This window comes from Spodoptera frugiperda, chromosome 18, assembly GCF_023101765.2.
Source record: "Spodoptera frugiperda isolate SF20-4 chromosome 18, AGI-APGP_CSIRO_Sfru_2.0, whole genome shotgun sequence".
Taxonomy (NCBI): domain Eukaryota; kingdom Metazoa; phylum Arthropoda; class Insecta; order Lepidoptera; family Noctuidae; genus Spodoptera; species Spodoptera frugiperda.
In genome coordinates this window covers 9,204,601-9,211,497 of record NC_064229.1, presented here as the reverse complement: position 1 = coordinate 9,211,497, position 6,897 = coordinate 9,204,601, and positions in this window count along the sequence as shown.

Sequence of the window (6,897 nt, the reverse complement as noted above, 5' to 3'; positions counted from 1 at the left end):
TAATATATTCTGATTTATTTCATTGCGGGATTCAAGACAGTCATTCGTGTTCTTGGGACGCGCCACACTTCAGTGTTCCGGTGTTTTCATTGTTGTATCTACTGTAGATCCAGGCTTACAGGGAACTTTGAACGGTTTACGGAGGTTGTAGAAGGCTTGTCCCAAAAAAAGGCAGTCCGTAGCTCCGGGTAAGGCATAAGCTCTACTGGACCTCGCGCGGATCGTGACGCGCCGTACACACGGCATGGTCTAGTCTGCCTGTACTATTGAAATATTTTTTAATTAACTAATTATACTAGGTGAAACTAATATCTATATACTTGTCACATAGATATACTATAATATCAAATATAAACCTTACTATCCTAGTTTTAATTACCAAGATTGCAACGAACAGCACATTTATGGCCATAATAACTGCAGCTTTATGTTTCCGTGTGTAATGCGAATTTTGATTACCATTCCATTAAATACTGTGTCATTAGTATTGCAACGTCATCCTCCTTTTTATTACTGGGTTCAAATGTAATATAGTTATTATTATCATCGTTAATAAGGTTTTTATTTGTTTGCAGTAAATTAGGTGGGATTGGGAAGTAGCTGAGTTATTGTTGAGGCAATTTGTTGGGATAAAGTCATTGTGTACATTTTTATCTTTTTCTATATTTGTGTGGCCTTCACAGTCACGGGCTAGATAGAAAAAAAAATCGATCAGTTCTTTATGATCATCAGCAACTGGTGTACCTTCCTTTGTCATTTATACGCTACTGAATTTGATCATCGGTCTGTCGAATAAAATCACTGACAGTTACTTATTTTATGAATATCGTCACTGCACCGAGCTGAATAAAGTCAAAGTCAAATTCAAGTCATTATTAAATCTAATTAAACCATAAATATGTACTTTTGAAATAGCGTTATATGCTTCATTTAAGGAATATTGAAATACAAAACTTTTACAAGATTATCTTACTTTAAAAATAAACTTGCAATTACAACTACCTACACCTCCTTACAAAATGAATACAGATATACACACATAAGTCAACAAACCACATATATTTCAACACCCACCCATTACATTCAATCCACGATTGTCTCCGAAATTTCCTCGCAAAATCACTAAAGTAACAAACACGAGAGGTCCCCACATGTCGTAACACATCATTAATCTCTGATCTATGTGACATTTAATTACCTAAAACACCATATATTAGGCGTTCTTCCGTCCATACCCCATAGATAACACTTACAAAGTTAATCTTAACATACACTGCGAATATGAACTCTATGCTAAAGTGTTAAGGTGCACGTGTCTGCATAAATAAGTTGGTAAGGTGAATGTAATTAATATTGTCTTTCTTATTGCTTCACGCCTAAGATTTTATTGTTATGTTATATTGTTTATTTCATTGCGATTGTGTGAATCGTCACTTATTGTTTCGATAGATATAACAAATTTGGTCTAACATTGATTGAGAATGTATGTGTGTGAAGTTGTATGTTTGTAAACGCACACACGACACAGGAGAAAATACTAGTGTGGAGCAACGTTTAAAAAAAAAGAAAAAATAAAAGAATCCCTATTTAGAGTAATTCTTGTAAGTGATATAGAAACTTGAATTTAAGGCTAGTAGAAACCATACGATGTCGTGGTGACCCGAAGATTTAAGATACCCACCGCTTCTCATACATGAGGATTCGAAACCTACCAACGGCAAGTACCAATGTGCCTTTTTCCGAGCCTTATATACTTTTTAAGACTATTTAGACACCACTGATAGACGGCGAAGGAAAAAAATGTTGAGGAAACCTCAGCTTATAATTTCAAACCACTGCCTACCTCATCGGAGATAAAATGAGTGACGATACGAGATATACATTAGAGTGATCGTACAAATTACACCATAATGCTAAACTCCATCATCCCTATAAGGTTTGCATTCAACAACAAACAAAAAAACTAAAAAACCAACTTTTACCAGAAAGCCAAAAAACAGTCCACAACCACAGCAGACTAAGAGCTTCCTGCTATCATCTCTCAGATTACTTGATGCACATTCCTATTCTAAACGCGGGTTTGCTGAGTTCCTGACAAATACTAGGGCATTTCACAGTCTACCGGTCCCGCTTACAAAGCACCAGTATTTTAAACCTAGATGTAATATTTCCCTTCAACCTATGGAAAACCAGTCTAAACTGACCTTCGAATATACTAAAGAGTCATATAAAGCGAGACCATGGTAAACTGGTTGTGTGTAGGTTGATGTGTAGTTATGTATTAAGACTGTATCAAATGTATGGACATTTGTTTTGGGAGAAAACATCTAATGGGACGCTGTGTGTCCTTTTGTTTTGTGTCATTTTAGGTGTTTTGTTGAGTGGGTGTGAATGTGCTAAGGTTTTCTGTATGTAGTTTTATTAAATGTTGTTAAATGAAATGTTATGAAAGTATTTACTGAATATCTTTGCGCAGGTTTAACTGAACATAATACAATAGGTACATTCTACTAAGTGACTCCTGCCCACAGATTAATCTGCTTTATTAGAACTAACGAACGGTGAGTGTATAGTATTCCAGACTATAATCTATCTCTGTACCAATTTTCATCCAGATTCGTCTAGCCATTTTAACGTAATTGGGTATCTTTTAGTACCTCACATATTAGTGTCCATCTAAACTTTCATATTTGTAGTGCTTGATCCGGAGCTGCGGACTGCCCAGCGGGTCACCAGGGCTCTGGCTCGAAAAGCAGGAGTAGGAACGGTGTGGTTGTTAGCTAATAAGAGTCTGGCACTCCCTCTCAAAGAAGTAAAAAAAAAAAACTAAAAACTAACTTTTGTATATACAGTTAAACACTACATATTTGGGTTAGCAACGAAAGAAGATCAAACAAACAAAATCTTTTTGAACACAACCAAACCCGCGGGCAATATCTTCAACTAAAAAAGTAAACCAATAAGATAAACGAGAATGTAAGATATTGTGTAAGTGCTCGCAAACACACAGTAAAGACGTCTCGAACCCTTTTCACCGTACAATTCCGTTGCCAATCGTAAATTTATCTCAGGGGCTATTAGTTCGATAAAATTCAACTAAAACGATAAATAAAACCGACTTTGACGGATAGCCCATTTCCCCCACAAAGAATAGCCATACCACAATAAATTTGCGAGTAAAATCACCCCTATTTCATATACCACAAGGTTGCAATCTAAAATAGGGGATGTTTACTTATGTTGGTGAAATTTTTGTATCTATGTCACATGGGAATGTTTTGTCCGAAACTAAACTTATTTACCGTCGGCGACTGAATAAAACATTAGCAGAAGAAAGATGTACACAAATCGAATTGGGACGGAATGATTCATTTGTTTCTATCTGATCGACGTGTGTAATTGTGTGGAGAATAAGAAAAAGTAATAAAAAATAAAATGTTTTTCGTGTAACATCATGTTTAACATGTTTTTTAGGGGTTCATTGAAGTTGGTATAGAACTTTTCCTGGTTCCAGTATACTTGGCAAATGATTACAATACCTTGAAGGGGTGCAATCATCCAATGACTTCTTCCGCCTTGGGTGAGGCATGTGTCAAACTCTTACTGACTAAAAACCACCTCTTTTCTACTCCAATTTTCTAGCCAGAACCGTGGTAACTCACTATAATCTGTAGCTCCGAAATTACAATACCAAGAGGTATATTTACTGATGAAATTATTAAAATTTCTACTAAGCGGAAGACTAAAGATATCCTTTGTTGCAGCCCATCGAAATGTTTTGTGAATGTGAGAACTTATAATTAATATTTTCGTGAAAACCACCACCTACTCAATGTCACTTTTGACTACAATCAAGTCAACAATATAAATGTGTTACTGACTTTTCTAGATTATCATTTTGTCAAGGCTTTTTTTTTTGTCAAAGCCATATATCGTTTAAACCCTTTGAAAGCAAACGTCCCTACAAAACGATGCGTAAAACTGATCCAAAACAAATATTAGTCTTTGTGACCGAAGGCGGAATTTATAATTGGTTCGTCCGCCATTTTTATTTGTGTGTCGTCTGTCCAACGTTTTGGCTTTAGGCTGTTTGTAATATGTAATACCTTTATTTTGATTTGAAAGCCTCGTTGAGTGAGTTTTCGGCTTTTCAGTAATAGCACGAAGCCCGGAAATGTGCCCGGTATATGACAATAAGCTCACCACCTATTACATGGGACTTACAACATAAATTATGAAAAGTGGGCGTATATTGCGCAGTAGCATTACGTGTCATAATGTGCACCTCTGCCTACCCTTTTGGGAATAAAAAAAATAGATCCGAAAGCTATCGTATTTCACTTTCTAACTTTTATTAATACCTTTCGTATTTTACATCAGCTACTTAGCTTTCTGAATGTTTATTTGGACGGCCAGTAGCTGTTTGGTTAGTTTTTACTTCTAAACACTTACATAATACTAAATGTAGTTGTTTACGTCATTAACGCCCGAATACTGAAATGCTACTCAATTTTAAGTTGTACTTAAATATCGTGCTAGACAGAACTAGTTTTGAGAGCGTCTTAAAATTGAGTAGCGTTTGAGTATTCCGACATAAGAAACTGAAAATTAGTTGAAGCTATTTAGTAAAGAAGCTAGACAGTTAATTGATTGGTTGATTACGCAAGTTGGCAATGTACACTTTTGAACGAACGAACAAATAGCTTCATTAGACGACTAATCGACAGACAGACATTTTTAATATTATTACATTTGCTTACGTTCAAAAGTGCCTTCATGGTCTATTTGAAATAAATAATTTTGACTTTGACCTAGACTTTGGCTACGACACATATGTGATCATTAAAGAATGCTAAAAATGTTTAAAATATCATTGCATGCTCCTTCAAAAGTATACTATAATGTTGTAGAATTACCAAAATCTTAAATCTTTTACATTACTAGTGAGTTCCTTAAATTACATAAGTCGTGTTCACAGACAGACAAACTCTTTGGTAGCATTTCAAAAACTCTACATCCATATTCTTAGGTGAAAACACTTGGTTTATTATAGAATAAAAACTCACTCTAACAATCGTAAATAGTGCCAGGAAAAATACGTAAAATAAGAGAAAATTTGCATTAAATTCAAAAGGGAACTCCGTATAATGCTTTCAGAAAGTTTTATATAAACATGCGCGTAAAACAAATGTGTCATAAACAATATTAAATCCTATGAGTTCCAAGTTCCGTGCCATGGATAGTCTGAGTATATTAATGTCGCAAGTTCCCGACGTACGGTATCCGACTTTTGCATTTCCTTATTTCGATAAGCTATGAAATGTTTGGAGGAGCTACAATTAAATTATGATAGTAATACTGCCTGCCTTGACTGCACGGTTGGCGCGGTAGCTGGGCAACTGGCTGCCGTGCAACGTGTAGCGGGTTCGATTCCCGCACGGAACAATTCTTTGTGTGATCCACAAATTGTTGTTTCGGGTCTGGGTGTCATGTGCATGTGAAATTGCATTTGTAAACGCAACCACGACACAGGAGAAATCCTAGTGTGTTTTTATAAATGTATGTTAAACTTTATTTATGTCTGAATTCATCTTACGTGACTTGCATAACAAATCAAAACAGTTAAAAGTCTAAGACTTTCTTCACCACTTATGTCTGATCACAACACTGCAACATGGTCAATCTCACGAACACTGATCTAACAACATAGGTACCGTACTCAAGGCAAAATTATTTATTTATTTTATTTTCAGCCATAGTCGTCCCACTGCAGGACAAAGGCCTCCCTACCTTCCTTCCACTCATTTCTTCGTAGAGTTTTCTGTGGCCAATCCTTCCACAAGTCAAAATACTAATTTAAAATACCACCTCCAAAATTTTCCTTAGCAAAAACATCCACGTCTTCACAAGTTAAAACCTGTCTCTAAAATTGTAGGTATACATGACTACATCCAGCTATACAAAACCAGTATTACCTGACCGTCGAATGTACGAAAAAATTACATAAGGCGAGATCAAGATAAACTGGTTGTATAGCTTTAGTTGTATAAGAACCGATGGAGTCGCAGAGTGTATGTGCAATGTATGATTTATGACTCATATGCATTTCGTCGCCTTTTACTAACTCGCTTCGACAACTTTCACGATATACGACTTGGAATATACCATTTCTTTGCTCACAAAGTTTCAGAATGTAATACGAAATTGTATTTCGATACTAATGTGATTTAAACTTCGTTTGGTTAATGATTTTCTTCTCCCACTTTAGTTTCATTTTAATAAAATCGCTTATATCAACAATCCAATAAATAAATAAATAAATAAATCCTTGACAATCCACTGCAGCGGATCTATGGGCTTTCTCCTCTACAATCGCGGGATTTGCTGCAATCTCCATGCTAGGTAGATTAGATAGACTATACAATAACCAGAATATACACAAAACATAAACAACATTAATTAATTGTGAAATCTAAAACAGCTTGGCAAACGGAGCAGATAGAACTCATGACGGTAAGCAATCGGTGCCGCCCATGGACACCCGCAATTCCAGAGGACCACCCACCGGAGTTCCGGTCAACATAAAATGTTACCGGGGCTCCGGCTCAAAGCAGGAGAAGCAAGGTGGTGGTTTTTAGTCAGTAAGAGTCTGACACTTCCTCTCGCCTCACCCAAGGCGGGAGAAGCCATGGGATGATTTTACCCCCTTAAAAAAAAGACCACCAGTAATACAAGTGTGTTACCAAAGTATAAACCAAACTCCTTTATGCAAAGGACATTTGACTATCCATATCTCCACTAACACAAGAATCTACAACAGACATAAACGGTTCGGGTCGTAATATCAAACCCATTCACGTGTAACCATTAAATTTTCGCACAGTTAACCGTAAACCG